This window comes from Rhinolophus sinicus, chromosome 17 (assembly GCF_057876585.1).
Source record: "Rhinolophus sinicus isolate RSI-liver-muscle chromosome 17, RSI-T2T, whole genome shotgun sequence".
Taxonomy (NCBI): Eukaryota; Metazoa; Chordata; class Mammalia; order Chiroptera; family Rhinolophidae; genus Rhinolophus; species Rhinolophus sinicus.
The window spans coordinates 208,409,469-208,431,339 of record NC_142517.1 but is presented as its reverse complement, the minus strand read 5'-3'; the positions used below and the strand labels follow the sequence as shown (position 1 = coordinate 208,431,339).

At 46.1% G+C, this 21,871-nt stretch overlaps 2 long non-coding RNA genes across 2 annotated transcripts in view; both read right to left on the bottom strand.

Moving 5' to 3' along the window:
• Positions 1-3,903: 3,903 nt before the first annotated feature.
• On the bottom strand, positions 3,904-11,728 carry LOC148754921 (uncharacterized). Its single transcript, XR_016019681.1, has 4 exons — positions 10,976-11,728; positions 8,732-8,835; positions 8,461-8,543; positions 3,904-4,210 (listed from the first exon to the last, which is right to left on the bottom strand). It is a non-coding gene; the product is annotated as an uncharacterized LOC148754921 (long non-coding RNA).
• A 2,706-nt stretch (positions 11,729-14,434) lies between these two features.
• Positions 14,435-21,871, bottom strand: part of LOC109451456 (uncharacterized) — a 31,967-nt gene continuing 24,530 nt past the window's right edge. Inside the window, exon 4 of the long non-coding RNA XR_012490363.2 lies at positions 14,435-18,863. This is a non-coding gene — a long non-coding RNA (uncharacterized LOC109451456). The remainder of the gene's footprint in view (positions 18,864-21,871) is intronic.

The following is a 21,871-nucleotide window of genomic DNA, read 5'->3' as shown; positions in this document are numbered from 1 at the left end:
CTATCTCTGCATGTCTCTCACTCACTTATTTATCGAGTTAACTTTGCTCTTCTCATTAATCTCTGCAGACTTTTGCTCTGAGAATTTCTGAGATCTCGACCTTGCTGCTTCCGCTGACGTTTGTTTCCTTTTAATCCAGTAGTTGTACTTTTCATCAGAAAACATTCCTTCCTGCTCTCATAGCATTCTCTAGTCACAGATTCAACGTCCACTGAGGATTCAAGCTTTGGGGATCGCCAAAGCTCTTTTTCTGGTTCAATAAGCCTTTTTCATGCCCAGGAGTTAAGGGTCATGACGAGGAGGGTGTTTGCTCTGAGCCCTTAGATTGCTCCTTTTGGGGACCATCATCTCTTTGCAAATGCCCAGTTGCTTTTCTCATGTTGCTTCTGCTGCAGAGGGCTTCTGACTATATGTGGGGACAGCAGTAGTGGAGCTGGCCTCTGGAAGAGATGGGGGGACGTTGTGCAGGACCTTGCTGGAGGTACCTGAGCCCAGATAAGAGGGAAATGAGTAACAGTGTTTTTCACTTAGGTAGCTCAGAGGTCAGAGGTCAGTTTCTCTAGGAAGATCTTCATAGCTGTGCCCAAGAGTTTCTTGGCTGAAGAAGATTGGGTCACTGGCCATGGAGCCTCTTGTTAGCAGCTGGAGGTGACAGTGCCCATAGTATCAGGGTGTCCCTGCCTACACATGGAGACATTGATGTGACAAGGGCCTCCAGCGGCCATCTGCTCAGACTGCTAGCTGCAGGGCACACGCTAGGAGGGAGGGTGGCCCCCCATCACTGCCCATGCCCCTCCCTTGTCTCGTATTTCTATCGCATGGGCCATAAGGTATAGATGGGGCCTTGAGATTGCCTTCCCAGGAAGGGTGGGAACATGTCCCATGCCCTCCATCTGATTTCCCATCCATGACATTTGGCTGAGATCCAATGCAGGTTCTGGAACGCTGTTGAAATGCACATACTTTCTTCTCTTTTGGATTACTTTCTTGATTTAAAATTAAGGATGAGTGCAGGAGTTAAATGCATATACTCCATTCACAGTTTTAACTGAAAAATTCATAATGTTCTACTAAAAGGAAGTTTGCTTCTTTCTTGCTAAATGTAGACCAAGACAAGATAGACATGGCACACCTGTGTTTCTCAGGTGAGGAACAAGGATGCCACAGAAGCAGCATCCTACAGCCGTTTGAAGCAGCCAAGGTCCCAACCCTTTGAGACACCGAGCTCCCTTCTACGCACCTACGCGCCATCTTCCTACCTTTTTGACAAAAGTCAGTGGGAAGATGACCTTTTCACAATTAGGTTATTGGAACCAGAAAGCTTCCTACTACTATTGCACTTTCGAAGGTTGAGATCTGATTTTCACAGAAAATTCATCCCACGGAGGCCTTTTCCTTGCAGCTCAGATCCAATTATTAGAAACAAAGATGTACATGGCACCTCCTTAAAAAAATATAAAAATAGTTCAAACTAAGGGGCAGTGGAAAATGAAACCTCTACCATTTGTCTCAAGGCCCATTAAGCCCATTATTTTCTGAAAGGAAATCCTTTGGCGGCCTTTTGTCAGTTCCAAATTTAGAGGCGCCCACTCAGGATGTGAAAGTGGAAATGATGAAGCTGACAGAGGCTCCACTGGTGCTATTTTTAAGCCTGTCCATGTGTCCTCATCAGGGGAAATGCAAAATTCATTAGGAACAAGATGTCTCGTTGGCCGAAAGTTTCTCTTTCTGTTGCCGTTAGCATCTGCGTGTCTCAGAACCACCAAAGACCACACCTGCCCCAGAACCTCTGGAAGCTCCGTGGCTGGATCCTGATGACAGGTGCTGTGACACCTGAACGCCTGCTGGGGCTAACCCTGGCCTTCTCACCTGGAGCTCCAAGGGACCTCTGGGCAGTGCCCTTCTCTTCTGTGCCCCACTCCCGTCCTTTCCTGAAGGAGAAAAATAAAGAGTGAAGCCATTGCTAGAATATTCTTTTCTATATTTAACGCAAATCTGCCTTCCTGTCACTCATGACCTGTCTCTATGTGGAGTAAGTCTATGTCTGCCCCCATGGTCTTCCAGTTTCTTTAGACAATCATGACCTTCGTCCCCCACACCCCCAGTCCTCATTGCACCCCCAGTTCTCCTCGCACCCCCAGCCCTCATCGCACCCCTGGTCCTCATCGCACCCCCATGCCCAAGATGCGCACACACATCTTCGCTTTTTAGAACTCTTAATTCTTTCTTTAAAAAGCTCAATCTCTTGTTGGTAAACCAGATGTCACTTAGCCGCACATGTGGAACCCACATCACTTGTAAGAACGCACTGCAATCTAAAAGGGTCCTAGCATTAAGTATATTGTCCCTACATATCCAGTTTGTCCTGTGGGTGGCACTACCATGAGCACATACATAAAATTACGTTTGCCCTTGCTCTAAACTATTTCTGAGAGTACGGGTCATGGAATTACCCTGATAGCACCGTAAGTTGAATGACCACACAGAATGAGCTATGGGCTTTGGGTGCACCTGGAAAACAACAGGCAGAATGTTTCATGGGGTCTCCTAGAGTGTGGTTTTCACATTTAAGAAAACACTGGTATTTCCGTCCAGGCGGGCTCAGAAATATGTTTCTCAGAAAAGTTCTGGTTAGAAAACAAATGTATAATGAAACCATTAGAGGAGATGAGAGCAGTTGTTAGCTCTTTAAGGCAGAGCCACAAGTCTTCAGGCAAACAGGAATTTCTCTAATACAGCACAAGCTGTTTCTAAGTTACTGCTGAAACAGACTGGCGCGAGCAACTTAATTATTGATCCAACTTCACGATCAGTGCTGGTCACAGCGCCACAACAGACATGCAGAGCTCTGTGTTTGCCATGTGATGGCCAGGTGATCAGATGGGTGGATGCAGCCAGTGGGAGCGGGGTGGGGGAGGGCATCTTTGGACCCCGTTGGAGTAAGACAGTGTGTATAGTAGCAAGGTGATACCTCAACCGTGTTGAAGAGTCAAGATATGATCGGATGGCATCTGGGGGCAAAGTGAATGTATATCATGGCTCTGGGTATGTTCTTTCCCCACACATTGCAAAACTTTATAGTCTACAGAAGGGTCCATGCGGGGAGGACACATGTATGCTGGAAGGCTGGGTTTGTCCCTCCGACGCTGTCACTCCCTAGTTTGCTTATAATGCACTGAGTTACTAAATCTCTGTGAATTAATTTCATCATTTATAAAATGGAAATAAACACGGAATTGGTGGAAGTGCTGACAAGCTCTCGGTCAAGCATGTTATAAAAAACTAAAAATGTAACGGTCAGGACCGTTTTTGTTTTAATACACGGGACCTCTTCTAATTCCAAGTGAGCGTCACTCTTCCGCACTTTCGCACTGTCCAGGATACCTGACTAAGAGCGGTCATCCTGAGTTAGTGTTTCGGGAGGGGCTCGCAGGGTCGTGAGTGTGCAGAGCTGTCTGCAGGTACGAGCTCTCCCCTCATGCAGCGCGTACACCTACACCAGAGGCTTCTGTCACTTTTACACTCTGATGAGTTCCACATTGTTTCCCACCCCCAGGCTGAGCGCCACCCCCTACACATTCGACTGGCCACCCCTCATCTCTGCATGGGTGGCCCACAGGCATCTCAAACTCAGCCTGACCCCAAACTCGGACCAGGGTCTTCTTTCCCAAACCTAGTCTCCTCCAAGTACGGTTTCCAGAAAAAATACAGGACATCCAGTTACATGTGAATTTTACTCAAACAGTGAATCTATTGTTTTAATATACATGTGTCCCATATGATATTTGGGATGTATTTATACTAAGAAGTGAATTACTGTATATGTGATTGTATGGGACATATTTATACTAAAGGATTATTTGTTGTATATCTATGCAGCAGAGGGCTTCCTGCGTGATACGTTCCTACTCTACCCTTGGTAATTTTGCGTGTATGTGTCTCCATCAGGGTTGTAGGGGCTCGTGACCGCTGTGGGAATGTGGCTTTGCATCTGGGTCTTGGCGACAATAGCCTGAGACAGCTCCTTCCTGACCCTTGGATTGGGGCTATGTGACACTGCTATTAGGACGGCATGAATGCGAAGTGATGAGAGCCAGCAAGAGACTGCATGATCCAATGATTAGAAGGCAGATTCTTAAATCCTGACTATCACATACTCATTGTGTGACGGTGGGCAAGTCTCCACATCTCTGTGCCTCCGTTTTCTCATCTATAAAATTGGAAATGTTAGTAGTCTTTATCTCTTAAGGTTGTAATGATGATTAAATGAACTTGTATTTGTGAAGCAGCGACAATACGGCCTGCCATCCCATAAATGGTGACTTTCATGGTTAGTTATATCACTTCTCCTTTTCTAACTCTGATCACAGTGTATTTTATCTGGCTGTTAACTTTCCATCTCTCCCTTAGTCGGAAGAGTCTTATAGGACAGAGACTTTATTCTGCCTTGCAGATTATAGAATACTTTTTCAGAGAAAATGACATTTGAGTTAATCTTGGGGAGCTTTACCAGGCAGAAATGAGTAATTAGAAATCTAAGAAGAGGAAATTTCAGAAAGTGGCAGGGTCATATAAAAAGCCCAGTGGGCACTGCTGCCCATTCGGGATTGTGGGGAAGTGGCGTAGGAAGTGCCAGGAGTGGTTGTCTGGGACCTCAGCTGTCCACTGGCCAGGAGTGGCCTTGGTTGTCCTGCAAGCAGCAGCCAGGCCCTGAAGGCTCTGACGCAGATGTGAGGTCAGGGAGGGGACCGCCAAGTGGGGAGATTGGATGGAGGGAGGCAAGTGTGGGAGCAGGAAGAAGAGCTGGCGGTCGCTGCAAAGAAGAGCTGAGAGATGTCAGGAGTCAGAAGCAGCTGGCACAGGGTTGGGAAGGGCCCGTGGGTGGTGGTGGTAGGGATGCCATACACAGCTGCGCTGGCAAGGGCTGGTCCTGGAGACCAAGTGGACCTGTGGGACAGCGAGCAATGGAACTCCAGGGAGGGACCCAGGGCCTCGGGTTCTGGCCTATGCTCTCCAAGAGTCTCTAAGTCACCTACATTTACCCACAAGTGCAGAGATGGCACAAGATTCGTAAAGCCTCATTCCCTAGACTGCGCTTAGCTCCTGAATTATGGGTTCTGGTTCAGGGGACCACAAGAGCAAAATGGGTGAAGTTTGAGGAGTACAAAAGAAATGAGATAAATCTCAAGGGAGACCTAACATTTTTTTCTTTTGCTTATGTCCAAACTGGGCACGACAGCACTCCCTCAAGAACTGGCATTGACTTTAAAGGAGGAAGTCCTTGGTGTTGGGTGTGGATCCTGTGCCACCATCATTCTGGAGGCTGTCACACTCAGTGTCTCCTTTATCTCAATGGCAGCCTCTGAGCTGAGTGCCATCAGCCCATTTTACAGATGAGAAGGCAAGGGCTCAGAAAGACCATGTGACTTTCCCAAGACCACAGTGGCCAAGCCAGAATTCAAAATCAGGCCGTCGGTGGCACTACATCACTACACACAGCCAAGGTCCTAAGAAAGTCACATGTGGGGTGTTAGTGCATTCCTCACTGGTGACCAAGATCTGGCCCATAGCTACATCATTCCTGGGAGGGGTGGATACTCCATGAGATGGGCAGCTTTTGCCCCCTGGTGCTTTTATTGTGGACCCTGTGTTGCACTGTCATGGCTCTTTCAGTCCTTTCCACTTTTTCCTGAGATTCCAGGGTTTCTGAGTTGGCCTTCCAGGTTAGGTGACCCCTGTGGTCGGAAGCTAGAGATTTTAAGTGAAATAGAAAAAGAAATGGGCTCCATAGGCAGCTTTTAGCCATTGTCACTTCCATCATTTATGTGAAAGATGTGAACGTTTCTTCCTCTCATCCTAAGAAGTCCAGTTTAGCAAGAAGCCTGGGATTCATAAATGTGGCTACGAACCAGAATTCCCGATAAAGCCAAATGACAGTGCGAAGGCAGGTGTCCCTCTGTGTGTGTGGCTGTCACTGGAGAGACATAGAGCTTAAGATGTCAAGGAAAAAGGCGAGAAACTTCTCAGAGATAAGCAGGTGCAAATGTAAATAGTTATTGGACAGAAATGGAGATGCAAACCTACCTGTGCGGCAGAGAAGGTTTCAGGGGCCAATGATAGCTCAGGCCCAGAAGGTCAGCTAAGACAGAGGGTGTGGCAGGGAATGTGTTTTCCTCTGAGCCTCACTGGGAGACACACAGAAACTCTGACTCCGTGTCTCCTTCCCTGGCCTTTATTTCCCTTGGAGCAGCCTCCATGTGGGGTGATTTCTATGTTGATCTTGAAATACTGTCCACTTTTCAGTCATCCCTTGGGCCTGGCAGTAATGGCCCTCACCTGGCCAGGTGTGGTTATCCTCTGGGGCTGTGCCTCCTGGGCCCCTCCAGGACCGCCAGGCCGGACACGTACCACCTCCCTCATCTCTGGACCGCCTGCCTTCCTGACCTTGAGCCCATTTGGGCCCATCTGCTTCTACTCCCTCCCTGCATGAGCAGTCATACACGTGTGTGCACACGTTCACAATACACACACCCACAACACACACACACCCACAGCACACACACACAAAACACACACCTACAACACACACGACACCAGCTACAGCACACGATACCACAATACAACACAATATACATCCACAGCACACAACACCCACACTTTTCTCTGTGCAGTCTAAGATGGCAACCTGATCCGATGTCTGATGGCTCCCTTTGCCTAGCGATGACCCTGGGGCCTGGCATGAGTCACCCTGCCTTGAAGTCAGCAGAAATTCTTTAGACCCACTGGGCTGACTCGTCGGCCCACTGCACACTTGGTCCTGTCTACAGCCGAGGACATGAAAACGTTGTATTCAGGCTCCTGGTCCTGCGTAGCAGAGACATTCATCTAGAGCGATACGAGCAGTCTGAACAGAGACCTGCCTACCCACGTATAATTCACCTAATGCTTATCTCTGGGTCTGAAATTGTACCAGTAACAAATACCCACAGTGAAGTTTTAATTAAAGAACAAATCTCTGTGTGCGTAAGGTAAAATACATGAAAGAATTTTTGACGTTAATTTGTAGGAATTACAAACTGCTCTGGAATGTTCGTCAGGATTCAGTCGTTCTGTCACTTGGTGATCTCCACACCTGTCTGTGGGGGTGGGTGCTGACAGCACCTCTGTGAGACAGGGTGGCATTGGGGTGACTTCTCCACTGATACGAGCACACTGTTTACTAAATTCAAAGGACAGCATACTTTCCTGGCTATGGAGAGCTTAAAAAGCCTAGAACCCAGATGAATTTAATTCACTCCTCTCAAGGAAACAGTTGAACAATATCTATAAACATGCAGCGATGGGAGGTGATTTTTTACTGCATGTACTCATGTCCCTTGTAAAAGATGTTCACAGGACCACAGAGAGCATGGCGGACTCTCTGAAGGGTCACCAGGGTGGGGGGCAGTTGTGGGGTCCCCGTCCTGTGAGAATAAGAGAAGGGACAGAACACAGGAGTTGGAGACAGAACTGGGTTCAAATTCCCTCAACCTCTCAGTGCTGTGCCATCTGGAATAAGTGATTTCAACTCCCTGGCAGCCCACCTCACAGCCATTCTGCTAATCAGCAGAGTCATGGGCTCAGCCATTGTTGTGTCCTTGGAATTAACCCCTGGTCGTTCACAAAAGGTGAAAAGAATTCAGACTCAGCCTGAAATGAGGAGAGCAAGGAAGTAAGTTTGTTCAAGAAGAAAGAAGCCGGCCTAGACGTTGCCAGGGCAGAGGCCTGCACCTAACTTCAGGTTAGCGTTTTCTTATATAGGAAAGTGTAGGTAAATTTCCTTATGGCAGATGGGACGTATAGAATGAGGTCATTTGATCGACATGTTGGTTATATAACTAGTTTCTTTCTGCACATGCTCTTACCCAGAATGCATATAGAAAACCCACAGAGGGAGGAGGGGGGAGGGGCAAGCCTTAATGTTTGTTCCATTCTAATTGCATTGTATTTAGGCTACAGTTCAACTAATGGGCAGGTTCGGGCAGTTTGCACATGTGTGAGGAACCAGTTAAAACCGGGTCTTATCTCCTCTTTTTATGAGGGTTTAGACATCTTAGATTTATTTCCAGGGGGATGAGCCTGGGCGTTCCCAGGGAGGGGATGCAGGCCTGGGCAGTCCCCCCTCAGGCTCACTTTTATTAACCCTTTTCTGCCTCATCAGCCATCAGCAGTGCCCAGAAAACGGTGCCATTCCTCCTATCAACAGAGGCGGTTTGTCACCATCCCTACTTCAGTCAGTAAGTTCTCCAAATGACTTTAATTAAAAACTCTCCCCCAATCGATCATCTTAGGGACTGGATGATATTCAGTGACTGTGCTGAAGTGGAAGGTCCCAGAAGCCTTCATGCGCAAGTCATACCAGGGGCCCCTTCCAAGGCTGGCTCTGCCTGCTCCTTACGATCTTAATCAGGGAACTCTTACCAAGTCACTTGCTCTGTACTCCATTGGTCAAAGCAATCAGGGAACACACCAGGATTCAAAAGGAGGGAACATGGGCTCCGCGTCTTGAAGGGAAGATTGTCAAAGAATTTGTGTTTGTCTTTAACCCATCGTCCTCCCTTGACTCCTTCAGGCCTCCCCTCCATTTTAAATTGTGGTTGCCCCTCCCCCCGTGCCCACCCTCCTTATCGCCTCCCAGGACTTATTTCTCTTCATGAAGTGGGAACCATCTAATATAGTCCATTTTACTTACTTGCGTGTTTGCTGTCCATCTCACCCCACTGAAATGTAGCGTACTTAAGGACATGCATTTTGGTCCACCTTGTTCCACGCTGCAGCCCCCACCTACACAAGTGCCTGGCACAGAGCAGACATTCAATAAATACTTGTGGGAAATGATTCTGGCGCTATTTTAACCAGCTACTTTCTTTTGCACAACCACATGCTCTTTATCTCCTTGCAGACACCCGATGGAAGGACCTAGGACATTGGGGAAGTTTAGAAAAGTAGGCACAAGTTCTCTGCCATCCCTCCCATGGAGAGGTAGGGTATGGCCCTTGGATCTGGGCAAGCTTGTGACTGTAGAGTGTGGTGGAAGTGACTCTGGAACTTCTGAGGCTGCGTCAGAAAGGTGAGGCAGCGTCCAACAGTTCTCTGGGGGTGTTTGGCCTTTAGGAAGCTCCTCCAGGGGACCCAGCCACCTGCTGAGAAGCCTGAGCCACATTCAGGCCATCTGCTCAATAGACCCAGCTGTCCCCAGACTTCCAGGGGTCTCACCCAGAGCCCAGACGTGTGAGTGATGAATCCTCAGAAGATTCCAGCCTCTTTGCCCTTCAGACCTTGCCAGGTCAGGCCCCAGACAACATTCATGGAGCAGAGACCAGCCACCTCTAAATTCTTACCTTACAGAACTTGTGAGTACAAGAAAAAGGCTGTTGTTTTATGCCACTAGTTTGGGGTGGTCTGTTTCTCAGCAGTAGCTAACTGGAACTCACATCTGTTATGTTTTTTAAATCAAATAAAATTGGTAAGCCCCCACCCACTAAGGTTGTCAGGATATCCTGGTCCAGTCAGTGTTTTAGGAGGTCCTTTCCTCTTCCTCATTTTGGGGTTTGGAACAGGAATTTGAAAGAATTTCCTGATTACTTTGCGAATCATCTCTCCCCAGTAGGAAGCCTATCTTTTCAGAAAAGCCTAGGGGTGCATCATGCACAAAGATTTACTGATCCAGGCGCTAGGACACAGCAGGCAATAAACCAGACCAACCCCTGCCTGCTGGGAGCTTACATTTCAGTGGGGCAGGCCAACAGTAAATAAATAGGGAATCTCTGAAGAAGGTTTAAACTTTTCTCTCCATGGGACTGGTTTTGTTAATGCAATGTATTATTTCATACACACCCTCTAACTGTGCAAACCGTGGGGGTCCCTTGATATGCGTATTCCTCACAAAAGTAAACCTCTATGGAAAATGGGTGAGATTATCAAATTCTCACAAACTAAGGCATGCATGTACTTTGACTTACATTTTCTGTTCAGTGGAGTTTGCACTCACCTTGGAGCTAGTCTTTTTTTTTTTTCCCTGACACTTGCATTAGAGCTTTGCCTAACCCTTCACCTCTCTGTCCGTTGGTTAATATCTGAAAACAATCAGAACTGGAAATGCAAGCAGCCCCCGGACAATTTAAAGGCCCATCACTACTGTGTTTCTTTTTTTAATTTCAGGCTTTATGTCATGCGGGGCGTCAGGCAGGGTCTCAGCTCCCGCTCCCCACATAAGAATGCAGGACATGGTGAGGCCAAAAAGGAACACCCACTGAGCCATAGGTAGGGGAGTCATACCGCTATATTCTCACTGGCAGTTGGGTTGGAGACACAGGAAGCAGGAGCCACACTATCCGCAACCCGCCATCCTAACTGCAATCCGCGCTTGCCAGCCACCATCTTCTTGGTAGCCCCCATTTGCTGCTAGCGTAGCCACGGCAGTTATATTAGTGGCCAATTGCTCACTGGTTACAGCTGACAGCCAACTAGCCACAGCTGATGGCCATGCAATCACAGTTGATGGCCATTTACTACCTGAGCCAGCACCTTTCCACGTGAGGCCGAGAGCCTGGAAACTGTACTCCTGGCTCTGTCCCCACAACAACTTTTAAGGACTTCTAGAATTATCCAGAAAGATGCACAGGAACTGATTGAAATTGAGGAAGGAAATCCAGGTAACTCCCAAGAGTAAAGCAATAAAATTAATCAAGAGACACCACTGCTGGAAAATGGAAATTTAACAGAATTTTTCTTAGTAACTTATGGTAAGTACTCAACACGGTGACTGATGCACAGTCAGCACTCCATAGGTATTGGCAATCGTTGTTATAATCTGGGGACCACAACTCCCAAAATGCACTGTTCCTCCTCCTCCTCCTCCTCCTCCTCCATCTTGCCTACAACTCCCAAGATGCACTGCTCATCTTTCATCCAGCCTTCCAGCCTTCCAGCCTACCTTTATCATCGCTCTTCTGGGAAGAGCAGAGATGAGAGCTAGTGGGGAGAGGAGAATGCAGCCCCCAAGGAGAAGCAGCTGCCAAAAAATCCCCTTGATGGTGCAGGCGCCAGATCCCTAAATTAGGAGACAATTGAGTGATTGAGTGAGTAAAGAAAAAGAAAAAAAAAGGCCATCCTAATTTTGACTAGGCAAAGTCATCAGTTGAATCCCCAGACTTGTCTGCATTTATTTGTTTGCTTGTTTGATTTTACCCAGCTCTGTTTTGTGTTATAACGGATATCAAGTTGTCCCAGACCATGGCATTAAGATGTCTGCTAGGTACCAGGGTTTTATGTCGCAATGAATTCTAGTATTTTGCTGTTTTCATCGCTCTGCGAGTGAGAATTTAGAGGAGGTACTGCATGATTTCAGAGTGGAAAAATGATAAAATTTCTGAGCGATTCTTTAAGATTTTTAAGATTTAGAACAAGAAATGAATCAAAGGTTTTACACAGCTCATTAAAATACATATGCTATAGTTTTTCTCATGCCTTGAAATTATACAAAACATAGATTATTCAAGAAAACAATGAACTGGTTCTGCCTAAGCAGAGACCAAGTCCAAATTTTCAGGTAACCATATTTTATCTTAGGAAAAATTTTGAGAACTGATAAGAATAATAAACATTACAATTTTAATGAGATGAAAATCGATGCATCTATAAATCAAGTTGATCCAAATGAAATTGTCATTTTTGTAGGTCAAAAGTAGTTGCATATGGGAGGAGAGGGTGGTAGAAGAGGGTAAAGGGGGTCAAATATATAATGATGGAAGGAGAACTCACTCTGGGTGGTGAACACACAATGCAATATATAGAAGATGTATTATAGAAATGTACACTTGAAACCTATATAATTTTACTGATCAACGTCATCCCTATAATGTAATAAAAATAAATTTTAAAAAATAGTTGCATATTGGCAGTTTCATGTGGTTCATCCTGAAAGTTAGATTTTTTCATCACACATTTGCTGACCACCTAGTATGTGCAGGACTCCATTGTGGGACTCATAGTTTGGGTAAGACTGAGTCCTTGCTCTTCAAGGTGGTGTGGGCAATGTTTATAAGGCAGCTATAGAATACAGTGGACACTCCAAGAGGAAACTCCTCTGAGCTGCTCTTAGAGGTGAGCAAACAGATCTATGAGTGACCTGTGGAGGCACTGAAAAGCTTTCGCACTGTGTTTTAATGTAGACATGCAATATTGAAGCTCAAGGACTCTTGAGGACGACAGCTGCTGTACACCACAGGGAACAGCCATGATTGTTATGGGGAGACATTCAGACAGCTGTTTCCTCTTGTATGGCAAAGTCACAGGATATGGGCTGCTGGTCAAGTAGCTACTGGTGTGGCTGCCAGGAGGATTCACCATTCACTGACAGCAGGCTGGCTCTGAAATCCAGCTCTCATAAAAGGTGATGACAGCAAGGGATACTGTGAAAAGCCACCATCATTAGCCACGGTGAAAGGAAACTACCACTGGGAGAAGAGAGGGAATGCAGCTGGGGAGACACAACTCTTATCATCCCACTAAAACCCATCCTTGGCATTCAGGAGAAGCAAGAAAATGTTGTTCTCTTATTATAATTCTCACTCTGAAAAAAAAGAGCAATTTGCCAAGGAACTCTATCGTGTTTGAAGACCCAAAAATCTCAGAGTGAAGGCTCAGATCAGCTACCAAGGTTTGAACCTTAGGATTCCTGATGGAGAATGTTTAAATATCGACGTGAAGATGAGTAACCTACTGTGGTTTAATTAGGCATAAAAGAGATTAACTAACTAGAATTAAGGTAAAGTATATGGTAATTTAAGCTAACTAAAAAGGAAGTGATTCTCTTTATTCAACTATAAAATGAACAATGAACAAAGTTACATGAGCACCATCTGTTGAGATATTCAATGTTAGACTAGATAAATAAATAAATAATACTATGTTCTGTAGTTAAAGAAAGATCCCAAAATGAGTCAAAGAAAACCCTGAGTTAATACAATCATTATTTTATTACTAGGGAACATGAGGTCTTCAAATACTTGCAACTGTAATCAGTTCATGGATAACGGCCATTACCCTGTTTCCCGGAAAACAAGACCTAGCCGGACCATCAGCTCTAATGCGTCTGTTGGAGCAAAAATTAATATAAGACCCAGTATTATATTATATTAAATTATATAAGACCCAGTCTTTTACTATAAGACCGGGTCTTATATAATTTAATATAATATAACTAATATAATATAATATAATACGGGGTCTTATATTAATTTTTGCTCCAAAAGATGCGTTAGAACTGATGGTCCAGGTAGGTCTTATTTTTGGGGAAACACGGTAGGACCCCTTCATAATTTAAGGGTAAGACAAGAGAAGTATCTTCCTGGAATACTAGTATATTTCCCAGATGCAATCAAGGAAACCAGTGTGCTTCCAAAATCTCACACACATACACAAACACAAAAATAAGAAAACCTCACTGAAATTGACCATGGAATTAATCACTGAGGATTATAGATAGATAACTATAGGTATAGATATATACCCACATATATACACCCACATACATACACATACAAACTGTCTGTCTATCTATCCATCCATCCATCCATTTTGTTATAGAAACATAAAGTAATACTTGAATCTATTCCAAAGTGTTTACCATGAAGAAACATGCTTCTAGCACAGTACACAAAAATGAATGGATATGAGAAACCCTGTTTCTTTTTTTTTTTAATTAAAGTTTATTGGGGTGACAATTGTTAGTCAAGTTACGTAGATTTCAGGTGTACAATTCTGTATTACATCATCTATAAATCCCATTGTGTGTTCACCACCCAGAGTCAGTTCTCCTTCCATCACCATATATTTTATCCCTTTTACCCTCATCTACCACCCCCGCCCCCCTTACCCTCTGGTAACCACTAAACTATTGTCTGTGTCTATGAGTTTTTGTTTCTCATTTGTTTGTCTTGTTCTTTTGTTGTTTTTGGTTTATATACCACATATCAGTGAAATCATATGGTTCTCTGCTTTTTCTGTCTGACTTATTTCACTCAGCATTACTCTCTCAAGATCCATCCATGTTGTCACAAATGTTCCTATATCATCTTTTCTTACTGCCGAATAGTATTCCATTGTGTATATATACCACAACTTCTTTATCCATTCATCTATCGAAGGACATTTTGGTTGTTTCCATGTCTTGGCCACCATAAACAAAGCTGCAATGAACATTGGAGCACACGTGTCTTTATGTATAAATGTTTTCAGATTTTTTGGGTAGATACCCAGGAGAGAGATTGCTGTGTCATATGGTAATTCTATTCGTAATTTTTTGAGGAACCTCCACACTGCCTTCCAAACGGCTGCACCAGTCTGCATTCCCACCAACAGTGTATGAGGGTTCCTTTTTCTCCACAGCCTCTCCAACACTTGTTACTATTTGTCTTGTTGATAATAGCCATTCTGACTGGGGTGAGGTGATATCTCATTGTGGTTTTTATTTGCATTTCTCTGATGATTAGTGATGTTGAGCATTTTTTCATATGTCTATTTGCCATTTGTATGTCCTCTTTGGAGAAATGTCTCTTCAGGTCCTCTGCCCATTTTTCAATTGGGAAACCCTGTTTCTGATGGCCACAAATAATCTCATCTTCAAACTGAATCAACAGGAGCAAAGAAGTCTCATCAGATTCATCCTAACCATCATCATTACACATCCTGTGACTTAATGTATAAAAGAAGCATAATAGCATTAGCTATGATTAGAGGATTTCAGCTATTATTATAAGAACAATTGCATGCCCAGCTCCTGTTGTGTGGTTTGGGCCCACGGATCTCTGTGAGGTAAATCCATCTCTCAGGCGCTTCACTCTCTGGAGGGAAGACAGACATCTAGTTGTGCGGACATCACTGCCCCCCTCCAACATTTCCAGTTCTTTTCCTTCTAGGAAAACGCTGGGAAATGTTATTCCCTTCTCCCTGGAGATTAGATGCGGTTGCATGACTTGCTTTGGCCCGTGACTTGTGAGTGGAGTTGGTGTGTGTTACTTCCGGGGAAGCGTTTCAGTCGCAGCAGAGACCCTCCAGTGTGCTCCTTTTCCCTGGCTCCGGAATCGCAGCAATATGGTTACAGTGGAGGTACACAGCCAAGCCACCGCATGGAGCTCAGCTGCCCCAGAGAGTGGCTGGGGCCTGCAGTGGCCTTTGCACCAACAGGGACAAATATACTGTTTGTTACTTTAAGGCCCTGAGTTTTGAAGTGATCATAGCAGCATAGCCAACCTATTCTGACTGGTATAAACCTCGACAGTAAATTAAGTAAATTTCAATCCAGGTGGTAAATGAATCTCTTGCAAATGTAGTTAGTATAAATCTGTTTTCTGAAGGCTCATCAATCTGGGGGCAATTGAAAACATGAAATGTCGAACTCTTTTGAGGTAAAGAACAAGGTCTGAAATGGCAGAGACCCCACTGGAGTACAAATCTAGGAAGAATCAGCCCCGTCTTGTCAACATTCTTCAAAAGGAGGATGGGGAGCGAGGAGGCTGCAGACCTCAGCCCAGGGAGGGCGCCTGACCGCCAGTGGAGGAGAAACCACAGCACCTCTGTCCACAGCTGCTGCGCACGGTGCGAAGCGGCACCACTCCAGCCCAGGCGGGCTCTGGGCAGTTTGACCCCCAGTCAGGAACCTGGTTGGCGTCCAGATTACGCTTGAAAATCCTTAAATAGCTCACAAAGTACAATAGACCTAGTTTTCAGTTTTTTTGGGTTTTTTGTTTGTTTTTTGTTTTTGTTTTTTGCATATAGCCCTGTGCACTAATTGTTGGGGAAATGTGAAAACTGGAGCTAAACCATAGGAAGGGGAAAATGGGACCTTCTGTGTGCATATGTCTGGCTTTTTAATCATTTGGCCTTTAAGAAACTACCAAACCCTTAGCAGTGGAAGTGGGGCAGGGGGCCCTGTTAGCAGCTGTATTTGTGGTGGGGACTAGGATAGATATGCCCAATGCAGCCAACCCCAGGCCTGATAATGCCACCACAGATGAACTTGAAAACATTGTGTTTACTGAAGGAAGCCAGGCATAAAAGGCTTTATGTGTCCATTTATATGAGATACCCAAAATATAAACATTCATAGAGAAGAAAGCAGGTAAGTGTTTTTTTGGTGGCAACCAGTGCTTGATGGATTTGAATCTCAGCCCAAACCATATCCCTGTACTTCCCCTTCTTCCAAGTCAGGATTTCCTATTGTGGTCTCAGGGGCCACCTCTCCCTCCCGGTCTCTGGTCACTGCTCCCACAAACCTGGGGGTGGAGGGTCATGTTCCATGAGGGTGAGAGTCTGCATCCACTCACATATAAGCGACATGCGTCAGCACAGCCGTGGCACGGCTGTGGGGTCATCTGCCCATCTCCCCACCCTGGGGATTCTGTACCATGGCCCCAAACGACAGGAGGCAAGTTTGGCCTTACTCTTGCCCTGAATTTTCTTCCTTCGTGGGGTTGATTCTACCAGCCCCATTCATCTCTTCCTGCTCTGTGTGTCGGCCCATAGATGATGCCCATCTATCTTCACGCATGACACATAGCTTCTTCCTTTATTACAACTAATAAACTAATTGCAAAGGGGCCTACCTGGAAGCTCTCCCAACCACCCCAGGGCTCTGCCTGCACTCGTAATGAGGCAGGACTTTGTGTGCCCACAGGATCTCTCAGTGCTTCGGGGAAGCTAAGCAGCTAGAACCGAAGCAGCAGAAAAGGATACTGTTCTAAGTAAGCCATAGGAGGCCCCCTGCACAGGGATGGTTCTGGCTCCCCTGAAACATGGAGGCAGGCTGTTTGCCAGGGTAAGTGAAGTCTGGGACCAGAATGCTCTCCTAGACCAAGGCTGGCCGAGGCCTGTTACCTACAAGCTCTGGAAATCAGCCGCAGGGGGAAGGGAGATGCCGCCTGTCCTTGGCGGGCTAGTTCATGTTCAATCCCTGCCCGCTCCTGCAGAGCAGTGCGGGGTTCTCAAGTGAACGGCCAAAGGAGAGCAGCGGCAGCCCTGCCCAGCGGTGCACAGCCTGCTGGGGCTCGGGATGGGCCGGCAGCAGGCTCTGATTCATGCCTTATGTTTCACATGGTCCTTCTCCCCCTGGGCCCCTGGGCCCCTGGGCACAGCTCTGAGCTGTGGGGAGAACTGGGTGAGGTTGGATTGTACTGGGAGTTTGGGGAAAGGGTCAAACTCATTCCACCGATTGTTTGTAGGGAAAAAAGATACTCAGAAGGTGAAAGAAAGCGATAACCAACGTCTTTGACTTGGTTGCACTTGTCTCTCCTCCCGTCTCTTGTCCTCTCAAGGCCACATGCCGCACAGGAACCCCAGAAACTGTGGCAAGTGAGGTTCAGAACTGGCCTCAGCACAGCTAACCCTACCTCCCGAGAGCAGCGGGAGGAAACACGTTCTCCTCTCTTCCTTCTCATGAACTTGCCCTTGTGATCAGTCGGCTGTGGACCTGGGGTTGTTTTCATGGCTAGGACCCAACTGAAGAGGCCACTCTGAATCCTAGGTGGAGAGAAAGTGGCACGGCCTGAGGAGTGCACTGGAAGCAGACGATGGGACTGCCAGGCACCGTTACCAAATCATTCAAGCAAGTTGGGCTTGAGTTTAGTGTTGGGACTGAATTTCATGTTGGCCTATCCCTTAATATCTCTAGCTTCCTGTCTGTGCATCCAAACTCAGACTATAATATTGAATTAATCTCAAAATTGCCTAGTTTAATGATTAATCTGGCAATGGAGTTGTGCTGCAGCTTCCAGAGAGAGAATAACCAGCCTTATTCTACACAAATATTCATCACACATAATTTTCCAGGCTTGGTTATGAAGGGCAGACTATACTCTTGTGCTGGTCACTCTATAATTAAACTCTCTGTACCTATCAGGGCAGAAACGCTATGAAACCCATTAACGAAGAGTAAGACTTTATTTCAACTTGACTTGTTTGGAAAGCAGTGTTTTGAGTTACGACTTCCACCCGTTTGATCTTGTTGTCTGATTGTATAATCTAAAGGTGCCGATTAACGTTTACTGTTAGTGGTTAGATGTTCTGGAAATGCTTCACTGAGCATCTCCGGGAACCCACGTTAATTATTCACTTGTCTTATAGATTTGTCTTTAACAGTTTACTTGTTAGAGGTCATTGCCATGTCTCTGGGTCTAGGTTAAGCCACTTGTTCCCACAGAGCTAACCTGGGAAGAAGGAATCATGAATACTGTCCTAATTATTGCCTAAGGCCTCTGGCTTCATTGAGTGTGTTTGCTCACTGGTCCGGCAACACAATTGCCTTATACCTTCCCAGCCACGGATGCAAGTTGAGCCCCATTTCTTCAAGGCGGCAGCTCAACAAGCTGCAGCATCCAGCCAGACTCAACCCACCTTCTATAGCAGCCAGCAGGACCAGTACTAGTCCCTATCGGAAAGAAAGCCTGTTAGAACATGAAAGGCAGCATTATAAGTAACAAGTATGACACTGGAGATCTTGCAAGAGCATTTCCTCCCAAGATTCCTTTCTTCCTCCTGACAGTTCTCTGAGAACCAGTAGAGCCCTTCCAGGCTGAGTGAGGAAACTCCCTGCACGTTCTGCCTGGTAAGGGTGAGGATAAGTGATTCCCTCTGTGCCCAGGCTAACACCGGGGCCATGTTGGGACTTCATCCTCCAGGATGGCTGCGTCTATCTTGAACGTTGACTGCGTGGGTGACCTTTACTGACCTTGGGAACAGCACACACTCCTCCACATTAGAAAGTCTCCCTCAGTGTTTGTGGATGTGATTAATATCTGCACCGCTCTTTGAACACACACAACCTCCTGTTAATGAGAAGCAGAAATAAGAGACAGGATGTGGTCTTCCCCATCCTGGGTTAGTCAAGTTCTCGGCCTGGGGCCTCACCCTGAGTCACTCAGCCGCTCCCTGCTGCTTTCTTGTCAGCGACAGGACATGGAAAACGCATTGATTATTTCCTTTCAGAAGTTCAGCGAAGGGTCTAGCACAACTCTTTGCAGTTTAGTAGAAAAAAACTCAATGTTTGTTGAATGAATCCAGTGTATAAAAATTCTCTCTTTACAGATGGCCTGACAAATTGTAAACTCTTTTCAAAAGAAAGTTAAATACGAATTGTTGCAACATGTTTCTGTAGCTCTGGGTTTTTCTGAGCTTCAGCCAACAGAGTAGCTCACAGGAGTAGATAGAGATGCTGCTAGTCAATGAGTTAGAACCCTTGCTGTAGGTTAGCCTCAGGAGGACGAGAAATTCTGGAATTTCTGCAGACAGCTTGGACATCTTCCTGTTTCACTCTCATCTTTGCAGAAAATTGAATTAATCTGCAGGCAAGAGAGCCACACATGACTTTTGTGGGCCTCCTGGCCTTTGGAGGTCCCTCCCATACTAATAGATATTTTGTGGGCCGTGTGTGGGCTGAACTGTATGCCCCCAAATTCATCTGATGAAGTCTTAAGCCCCAATGCCTCAGACTGTGACTGCATCTGGAGACAGGGTCTTTAAAGAGATAATGAAGTTACAAATGAGGCCATGTGAGGGTGTCTTAATCCAATGTGACTGATGTCCTTACAAGAAGAAATTAGGATACACAGGGAGAGACCGAAGTGCACACACACAGAGGAAAGGCCATGTGACGTGGCAGCAAGAAGATGGCCATGCACAAGCCAAGGAGAGGGGCCTCAGAGAAACCCAAGGCTGCCAGCGCCTTGATCTTGTATTTCCAGCCTCTAGAACTGGGAGAAAATACGTTTCTTGTTTCAGCCTCCCGGACTCTGGTATTTTGTTATAACATCCTTAGCAAACTAATATCGGCCCGGAAAATGTTCATTTATTTCTGATGTGAGAAGGTTCATGTTTTTCTTCTGAGTTGAGAAGAAATTGAAACCTTTTTGGGGGCCCCTCAAAGTGCCGTGGGATTGAACAAGCTGTCCCTGTGACCAATGGAGAAGTCGGCCCTGACGGCCCCTGAGAGCAGCTGGAACGTTCTGGCTGAGGCTGGTTACCATGCCTATGTTCGCCATGGGCGTCCTTGCACAGAAGATCATGTTTGATCACAGCCTGAAGCTAGACCGCTAGAATAAAGAGCTTTGCCATGTTGTAACCCAGCCTCCTCCCAGAATCTTTGAGGTGGCGAGACAATTTAGAACTGCTTTGATAAACACCGATGTAATAATCAGCAACGTAGGCCTCAGATAACTCCTCATATCTGGACAAGGTTGCCTCCAGCACTCTGGGTCCCAGCGGTGGGCAATCTCACAAGCCCCTTGATTAAACTCACTTATGCATTTGAAATCAAAATAAGATAGCAGAGGCGGAAACGACTTGCAAGAGGTCACAGGTAGGGTTTTACTTAGCATGGAACAATTATACAAATTTTATGTGCGACTTTGATGGTACACAGGGATTATTAATTAGAGCAAGAAGCTATTTGAGCTCTCCTTTTGGCCATGACATCGGCTCCCCACTGGGCAGCTGAGGCCCAAAGCCAGAGGGTGGAGTGTTTGTCCACCAGTGGGGAAGAGGCCTGGGGAGGGTATCTATGAGGACACAGAGGCACAGAACAGGCTGGTGAGCTCCCGGCTGCCACGTGGGCTGCAGCAGAGTCAGGGGTACAAGAAGAGGAGGGAGGAGTCAAAGGTAGGGGGGCTGGATTGGTCCTGGGGGGCTGTCAATGCTCCCCATGGGGCTAAGCTCCACAGAGCCCCAGTCCCAGGATATCCTGAAGCTTCCCAGACCATGAGGTGTGAACCTGTGTGTAGTGGACCGAATAATGCGCCCCCCCCCCCCAAATAATGTCCACACCCTAATCCCCCAAACCTGTGAATATGTTCCCTTAAATGACAAAAAGGGTCTTTGCAGATGCGACTACATTAAGGATTTTGAGATGGAGAGATTAACCTGGATTATTAGGGTGGGATCATTGTAATCACAAGAGTCCTTAGAAGAGGTTGCAAGAGGCCCAGCATGATTTTAAACCGGAAGTCCACTACTGCAGTTGGGTAGATTTTTAGTGATAATCAAAACAAGAGTGGTTGCCGTGGCAAAGTACCATAAATATCATTGAAGCAAGTCTCAGAGATGGTATTGCTTAAATAATTAATCGCAGTGCTGCTGTTTTGCTGCCCTGTAGGTAATCACTGACTGCGTGTGATCTTTTTAGAAGATGGTTGCAGCTACATAAATGGGCCATAGTCATGTTTACTTCTGGTCCTTTCAAATATAATATCCAGAGCTTCCAAGGACATGCTTTTTTAGTCTCAAGTGAGTCCTGTATCCCTGACTCAATCAAATAGTTCACATTGCTCCAGAGTCACTGGTGAGAAATGAAAAGATGACAGTCTTCAGCTCTATTCACAAAAGGACTTTCTGTGAATTAGATCTGGGGAAAAGGGGCCACAGAACGGACCACTAACTATGTGGCTGAAACAGGGTGGGGTGGGGTAGCGGCGAGACCTTTCCTTGCTGTCAGAAGTTACTCAAGAACAACGCAGTGTTTGCCATAAAGATAGTGCTCCCCTGGGAATGGTTACAGCTCCCTGGGGTGACCACCAGAGGCGATCGGACGCTTCGCACTACACTCCGTGGAAAACAGAGGCCAAACTGGTAGAGGCTTCTGTGACTGAAAGCAGGACTGGAAAAGTCAAGGTGGACTGCCTTTGTGTAGAAAACACAGAGTTTGAAGAGCCCCCAACCATCCGTTCCTTCTTATCTCTCCATGAGACCCCCGATTAAACTTCCCTTCCTTTAAGAGCCAAGATATCATCACTGAGTCAGAGAGCGGTAAACATAAGAAGTTCCAATACTCCAAATTCAAGAA